We start from the raw sequence: 8,157 nt of genomic DNA, 5'->3' as shown, positions 1-8,157 counted from the left end.
CTCAGCCTGTCTGTCTATCTATCTATCTATAGACAGTCGCCTTAATCCTGTGAGGGGTGGCCACAAACAAACTCCACCTTTCTCATATATCTCTGCACTCCATCCCTCCATCTCATCCTTGATTTCCTCCTCCCTCCCTCCCTTCAACTCACTCAGATACACTCTTCTAGTTAGTCTTTCACTCTTCATCCTCTCCACATCGCCAAACCACCTCAGTGTATTTCTGCTAACCCTTTCTATCATATCTGATTCCACACCACAACGTTCCTTCACTTTCTCATTTGTTAGTCTGTCTCCCCATGTAACTCCACATGCTCCACTCATCTTCATCTCTTAACATCTTCACTCCTGATTTGTTTTTCCAGTATGGTCCAAACTTCGTTTCCGTACAGAGTGGGAATCACAATACTGTCATGCAGCTAGTTTGTTACTTCCACATTCACTACCCTGTTTCTTATCACTGCTTGCAATCAACCAGCAACCTTTATTCCCTGCTGTACCCGTTCATGCACATCATCCTCCAAACGTCCAGTCTTTCTCATCACACTTTTCAAGTACTTAAATGCACTCACATTTTCTATTTCCCCACTATCCAGCCTCATTGTGCATCCAGTGGCTTCACTTCTCTCGCAGATCACAACTTAATCTTCCCTACATTTCTTGTAGATTACGTTTCTTACATACCCTCCCAAACACATTCACCAATCCCTGCAGTTTCCTTTCATCTTTGCTTAAAAATATACAGTATCATCTGCAAACAACAGGACAGGAAGCTTTCAAACACTTCCCTCTCACATTAGGGCTGCTCCAGCATCTAATGCCCTACCTTGAATCTCTTTTATAATTCCATCCATATGCAAATAAGAACCACGCAAACATGACACATCCCTTCTTCAGTCCAACATTCAGAAAGACAAGTTCATCCAGTTCACCATCCACACGCACTGTAGCCCTGGCACACTCATAAACACTCTTCACGGCATTCAACAGCTTCCCACTTACTTCCTATATTTTTAATGTTTTCCACACCCCTTGTCTATCTACTCTGGCATATGCTTTCTTTAAATAAATGAAGGCGGCACACAGCTTTTTTTCCTTTCTCTAAAAGCTTTTCCACTAAACACCTTAGGATGAATATCTGATCTACACACCATCTTTCCTTCCTGTTCTTCTCCATTTAATTACTCTGTTATTTCACTGATTTTGTCAATAAATATCCTGCCATATACTTTTCTTCTTACACTAAGAAGGCCTATTCCCTTATGATTACCACACACTTCTTTTTTTCCTTTTCTTTTGGCTAGGGGAATAATTATACCTGACTTCCAGTCTTTCAGAACTCTACTCTCCTCCCTGGCCAATCTGCACATTTTCCATATCCATTCTACTCTCATCTCTCCTCCGTGCTTCAGCATATCGCCACATACTCCATCAATTCCTGGTGGCTTTCCCTTTTTGACTTTCTTCATTGTTTCCACTATTTCCATCCTACGGATGGTGATGAAGGTAGGCAGTGCATATAATCATGTGTTGAACTTTCCTTAAAAATGGAGAACCCTAAAATGTATATGTGTATTGGCTTTGTTAAAAGACTAATTATACAGAAGATTTAAGACAACTTACTCTAAAAAAGGATATAAAACATTTTCCTTACTATTATTTGCCAATCTATTGCCAGACGCCTTAATCCCTTATACGGGGTGACCACAAACAAATCGCCTCCACGCCACCCTGTCCCCTGCCATTTCACTGCCCTGCTAGGCTACCAATTCACACACCCCTCTCTCATATACCTCCCCACTCCATCCTTCCATCTCATCCTTGGCCTCCCCCTCCCTCTCCCCCCTTCCACCTCAGTCACATACATTCTCCTTATCAGTCTCTCTCTCTCCATTCTCTCCATATGGCCAAACCACCTCAGTCTGTTTCTCCTAACGCATCCTATCACATCCACATCCACACCACAACGCTCCTTCACATCCTCATGTGTTAGTCTGTCTCTCCATGTGACTCCAGATGCTCCTCTCAAATAACTCATTTCCACTGCTGTCACTCTCGACTTGTGTCCCTCCGAGAACGTCCAAACTTCACTTCCATACGTTAGAGTTGGTGTCACAGTACTGTTATGTAATAACTTGTTCACTTCCATGCACTGTTCCCTATGTCTTATCACTGCCTTCAAGGAACCAGCAACCTTTCTTCCTTGTTGTACCCTTTCAAGCACTTCACCCTCCAAACATCCATCCTTACTCATCACACTACCCAAGTACTTAAACGTACTCAAATTTTCCATTGCCTCACCATCCAACATCACTATACATTCACTGACTTCACCTCTCTCGAAGACCATACCTTTACTCTTCCCTACATTCACCTTTAGATTCCGTTTCTTACGCACTCTTCCAAACTCATCCACAAAGCCTTGCAGCTCCCCTTTGTCTTCACTTAACAACAGAGTATTATCTGCAAACAACACTACAGGGAGTTTCCAAACATTGCCCTCTCTCATTAGGGACACACCAACATCCATTGCCCTATCTTGTATCTCATTTATAACCCCATCCATATACAGACTGAACAACGATCAGAATGAATAATCTGATCTACACAATCTCTTCCCTTCCTAAAGCCTCCCTGTTCTTCTCCAACTGATTCCTCTGTTATTTCCCTAACTCGGTCAATAAGTATCCTACCGTATTCTTTTCCTATTATACTAAGAAGACAAATGCCCCTATGATTACCACACATTTCTTTTTCCCCTTTCCCTTTGTACAAGGGAATAATTATACCTGACTTCCAATCCTCCGGGACTCTACCTTCCTCCCAGGCCAATCTGCACATCTTCCACATCCATTCCACTACTATCTCTCCTCCATGCATCAGCATTTCACCACACACTCCATCAATTCCTGGGGCTTTCCCCATTTTGACTTTCCTCATTGCTTCCAGAACTCCTATCCTACTGATTTCTTCCTGTCTTCTCACCTCCCTTCTTCCCCCAGCCAGTCCCCAGCCACTTATACTCGCATTACTTTTAATCTCTATGTTCAACAGTTCATTAAAGTGTTCGCTCCATCTGCTCACTTTTTCTCCCTTCTTAACTAGTAATCTACCATTTTTATATTTCACTCCCCTACTAACTTTATTGCCACCCTGTCTGACTCTCTTTACCTCTTTCCAAAACAATTTATTACATTCCCTCCACTTGACACTCAGATTCCTTCCAAATTCCTCATCCACTCTCTTCTTACTCTTTCTTACTAATCTTTTCACCCCTCTCTTCCTTTCTACATATAACTCTCTCTTCCGTCTCTCAACTTCGTCCACGCCCCTATTCCTCAACCATTCGTTATATGTTTTTTTATTCTGTGCCACAGCCTGTCTCACCTCTTCATTCCACCATGCTATTCCTTGCACCTCCTTTCGTCTTCTCTTTGCCCCACACATCACCTCACATGCTGTGCATATTTCTTCTGTGAATAATTTGCAAACATCTTCCACGTCCCACATCTGCTCCAGTTCATATTTACCCAATCATTCCTCCACTTATCTCTTATAATCTGCCTTTTTCTCATCCTCTTGTAACCTTTCCACTCTCCTTGCAACTGCTCCTTCCTCCTGTCCTTCCCTTCTTCTGTTTCTCCATTACTTGGACCTTGATTCTAATGACCACCAAGTGGTGGTCAGAAAGTCCACTCCCACAACCTCTATATGCTCTTGCATCTATTACACATCTTCGCCTCCTTTCATCCACCTACACATAATCAATCACTGCCTTCCTTTCATTCAGTTCACCATCTACCCTTCTCATCACTCACCATGTACACCTGTGGATCATTTTGTGCCTGAAGAGGGCAATGGCTATCACCAACCCCATCCTGACACAAATGTCCACTAAAGCACTGCATTTCTCATCTATCTCAGCAGGCACACCCCACTCACCAACTACTCCATCCACCTTCATATTTCGTACCTTACCATTCATATCACCAATCAGAAACACTCTCTCATTCCTTTCAAACTTTTCCATGCACACTTCCACATTTGTCCAGAACTCTTCTCTCACTTTGTTTGCACGATCTTGCGTTGGCACAGGCACGCACACAATCGCCCACATTTTTGTAGTCCAACTTTCAGTCTTACCCACACAATCCTTGAGCCAATTAATATATACTCTCTTATATTCTCCTTCCATCTGTTTCTCACAACAGTACACACCCCCTTTTTTGTCCTCTCATTTTCACCTACTCCTGCACATATACCCCATCCATACTTCCATTCTCTCACACTTTCTCCTCCCCATTGGGTTTCAGTTAATCCACATACATCCACTTTCGCACCCTCAAGCCCCTGAACAATGTCTCTCTCTTTCACTTCATCATTTGCACCCCTTACATTCTACGTCACCATCCGTAACATGTCCTTTGTTCGGTCCTTAGTCGTCACCTGTTGGTCAGTCCTGGTCTGAGGCTTCTTGTTCGTATTTCTAGTTATTTATTTTCCGCGGAGGGGCACTAACCCTCCGCCAACCCACTTGGTGTCACGTAGGGAAAAAGTGTGGTTGGTTATAAGGTTACCACCCAGCGTTGTAAACTATTTCCTGGTTTACAGGAAATCATTTGGCTTGCCACTCGATGTAGAGATATCCTAAAAACAGGGTACCACTACACTAAGTGTGTGGTACCCCACCTACCATTGTTATATAATGTTAAAAAATTTAAAACAGATTATGCTCTAATGTATTAAGAAAGTCAAGAAAACAAATACCTGTTAGCCACTCTTCTGGAACTCGAAATATCTTAATTTGTGTATTTTTAATTCATGTCAAGTCTATTTTTAGTTCAGCTTTTCTTACAGTAGTATCGCCCACATGGACATTCGATAATATATGTTACACAAAAAATCAATTTTGATGTGGCACTGAGGAAGGGGTGCTGTATATTATGATATATCTAGATGTTCTCAAATTTCTAAATACTTTTTTTTGAAACTTCGTTGCATTGTAATTTTTAAAATCTGGTTGTAGATAATATGTACTGATATACAATCATAACCGTCCACCAGTAAATACCTGTTAATATAGACCCAATCTAACCAGAACAGTGGAAGATGCAGTATTTTTAGGACTAAATTTTTAAGATACTGATTCATAATAATTTACTTCGTTTTAATTCTTCTTCATGACAGAATTAATCAGTATGAGGGACATGTTATATATTGGTACGATACCAGACAGTAAAGAGAGTGGAACATTGACATCATTCGAAATATCTCCCACATTTCACCATAATTCACGACGACGCCCCGGCCTTAAAAGAAGTAACGGCCTGGCGGACAAAACCAATAGGCTGTGTATCATTATTTCCTGAAAAAATCCAGCCTGTAGCCAGTGTCATTATCATAACAAACATTCATCCTTCTTGCAGCCCCAGTAAGCTTTGTGTGTGTGTGTGTGTGTGTGTGTGTGTGTGTGTGTGTGTGTGTGTGTGTGTGTGTGTGTTTTTCATTTCGCAATTAGTATCTTATCTGTTAACTCGATTCTGTTAAGCTGTGATTTTATTACATTTGAAAGTTCATACTTTTGGCATACGGTGTGCTGTGGTATAAACTAGGGTCTTGTGAATCGTTATTTCTGTATACTTACGTAAGAACTGATTTTTCTTTTTCATTAGAACAGAATTACAAAAGCAACGTCCAGTAATGACTTACCACTTGGATTACAGAGCTGCCCTGTGTGCTCAAGTTATTCCAATTACAATGATGCATTAATATGGGAGTTCCTTCCTTTTATGGAAAAGCAAGTTTTCAGTAAATGTGACAGCAAAAGGTCTCTATGAACATGAAGAAGAGAGTATGCAGAGAAACTTAACAGACTATGGTACACAAGAGGATTATCATACATAGAAATAAAAACAAAAGCAAACAGCAACAGATCTGTCGGTCCTTTCGAGTTTCTTGTTGTCGGGCAGGTTATAACTGAAGTAGCTAGTTTATGAATCGAATAAACAAAAAATCGAAAAGTTTCAAGGTTTTCCCCATCCACCAAGCCCTCCACCTAAATTCAGGGTGTATGAAAAAATCTGTCAAGGAAAAATCACAGGAAAAGGAGAATGGGTAACTATATTCTAAAGAAGCTTACCCTGTAAGGGTAATGTGCTGTTAACAGCTTAATGATGCAGCGGTGTTGCTGTATTCTCTCTGCTCTGGATATGATGAAATAATAGTCAGTAATGTATCTGATTTAGAAATAATAATCAATCATGTATCTATTTTATTATTTTACTGTAAACACGGTTAGCTGGGGATTACAAGATAGACACATATCCAGTTATACAATAGCAACATTTATTCAAAGTATATTTCCTAAAATTTTACTGAATAGGCAATGAGTCAATGTGATATTTATGCAGTTTCTCACACGAAGGTTTCTCGGTATTAGGCTTCAGGATGGAGCAGGCAAGAAGGAGTATTCCATTCAAGTGGGAATCACTGAGTTGTGTGTGCAACTTATTCTTTGTGAATTTCATTTTCAAAATGAGCAAAAAGGAAAGCATAACAACATAGCAAAGGAACAACACTGCAAAAAACACACATAGGAACAACAAGAGTGGAAACAAAACAACATGGTAAAAACTGAAGCAAGTTGCATACCCAAGCCTGCTGACGAACAAAACTCACGTATCCTCTATAGCGACTAGTAAACTGATGGGTGGGAGACAATATTGTCTTGTCGGGCGGGGGCAGCATTTTCAAACTATGTTTTTCGAGCAAAATTATCTCACCAACTTAAAGGCATTTCATTCAAATAATTATTAATTATTAAATATATCACATGCATGTTATCGTTTATGGCACATGCGAAATTTTCGCACTGGGCAATAATTTTTGCACGTCTTCCAGTGCTGGATCACTGAGCGCTGGGTGCAGGATGTCATAGCTTCATAATCTAAGTTCGTCTGTTCAAATACACACTTTTTCGAACAGACTAGCTCTAACTAGTGTTTGCCATGGTGACTGACAGCCATTAAGGCTTATTGTTTTTCCAAATACTGGGTAATTGAAAGAAAGGAATGTTTTCGTGAATTTGTGGAGCATACTAGCGAGCCGGTCAGATAAGGTTTGCAGGCCGGGTCAGGCCCATGCGCCGCAAGTTGCCGACCCCTGGTGTAAAGTCTTTGACCGTGTGAAGTCGGTTCCTGGTAAACCACCCATGTGAATGTTGATCTTAGCAGCAACTTATCTGCTAACTCTGTACGTTGACTCACCTGCGACCCAGTTTGGTGCACGGCATATCAGCGATGATAAGGGGTCAACCCACATCGAATTACAAGGAGAGAAAGGAGGCAGAGCTGAACCCAACTGATGAGGAACCCCCTCCCCTCATACAATGCAGCAGGCACCACGAGCTGAATAACAATGTGAACACCCTCCCGAAGAGATTATTGGAAAGAGATATTACCCTGGCGTTAGATAGGTGCGGTGGAGGAAAAGAGGCATGATTACTGGAATAGATCAAGAGTGGCTAGAGGTGATACAGCACTTCTCTCTCGACTCCAGCTACCCTTCATTTGTGATCTAGTGTAAGAAGTACTCCAAGACATCGTGTCGTAGGTTAAGAATTTGTATTTAACTTGTACATAGCAGCCAAGTAATGTAACTGTTTACATTTATTACCCTGTTGGCTGAAGTGTCTGTTTGATCCAGTTTGAGTAGGTCTGTAAGTGATTCTAATAAGGTTAGAAGCGTTCTGCTGTGCACCTGTTTATTGTATAAAAGAACCCAATTCTGTGATGTGCTGTATAGATATTTTGTAAGTCAAATAAATTTTGTTTGTTTAAGTCACAGCCTTCGATTTGATCATCAGAATTAGAAATCTCCCATCACGGTCCGCAACAGAATTAAAATGGGGATCTGGCCAGGATAGCACAATGAATTTGCTTTGCACCTAAAGTGTAAAATTATCTGTCATGGTTCTGACAAATTCTGATGATGAAAGAGCATTTTTGCAAACAAAGCCTAGATAATCTGAGGTGGAAAATCTTACTAAATCTGAACGTAAGTTGATTGTTCAGGTCTTACGAGCGAAATTTCCCAGTAATATTAGTAAGCTTAAAATACTTACCCTGATTCTGGACACAGTGTTTAGGGTGAGCCGGG

This window comes from Coenobita brevimanus, chromosome 8 (assembly GCF_032717465.1).
Source record: "Coenobita brevimanus isolate Jiangsu-jjx chromosome 8, ASM3271746v2, whole genome shotgun sequence".
Classification (NCBI taxonomy): Eukaryota; Metazoa; Arthropoda; class Malacostraca; order Decapoda; family Coenobitidae; genus Coenobita; species Coenobita brevimanus.
The sequence above is the reverse complement of the archived record's forward strand: the minus strand, read 5'-3'. Positions refer to the sequence as shown.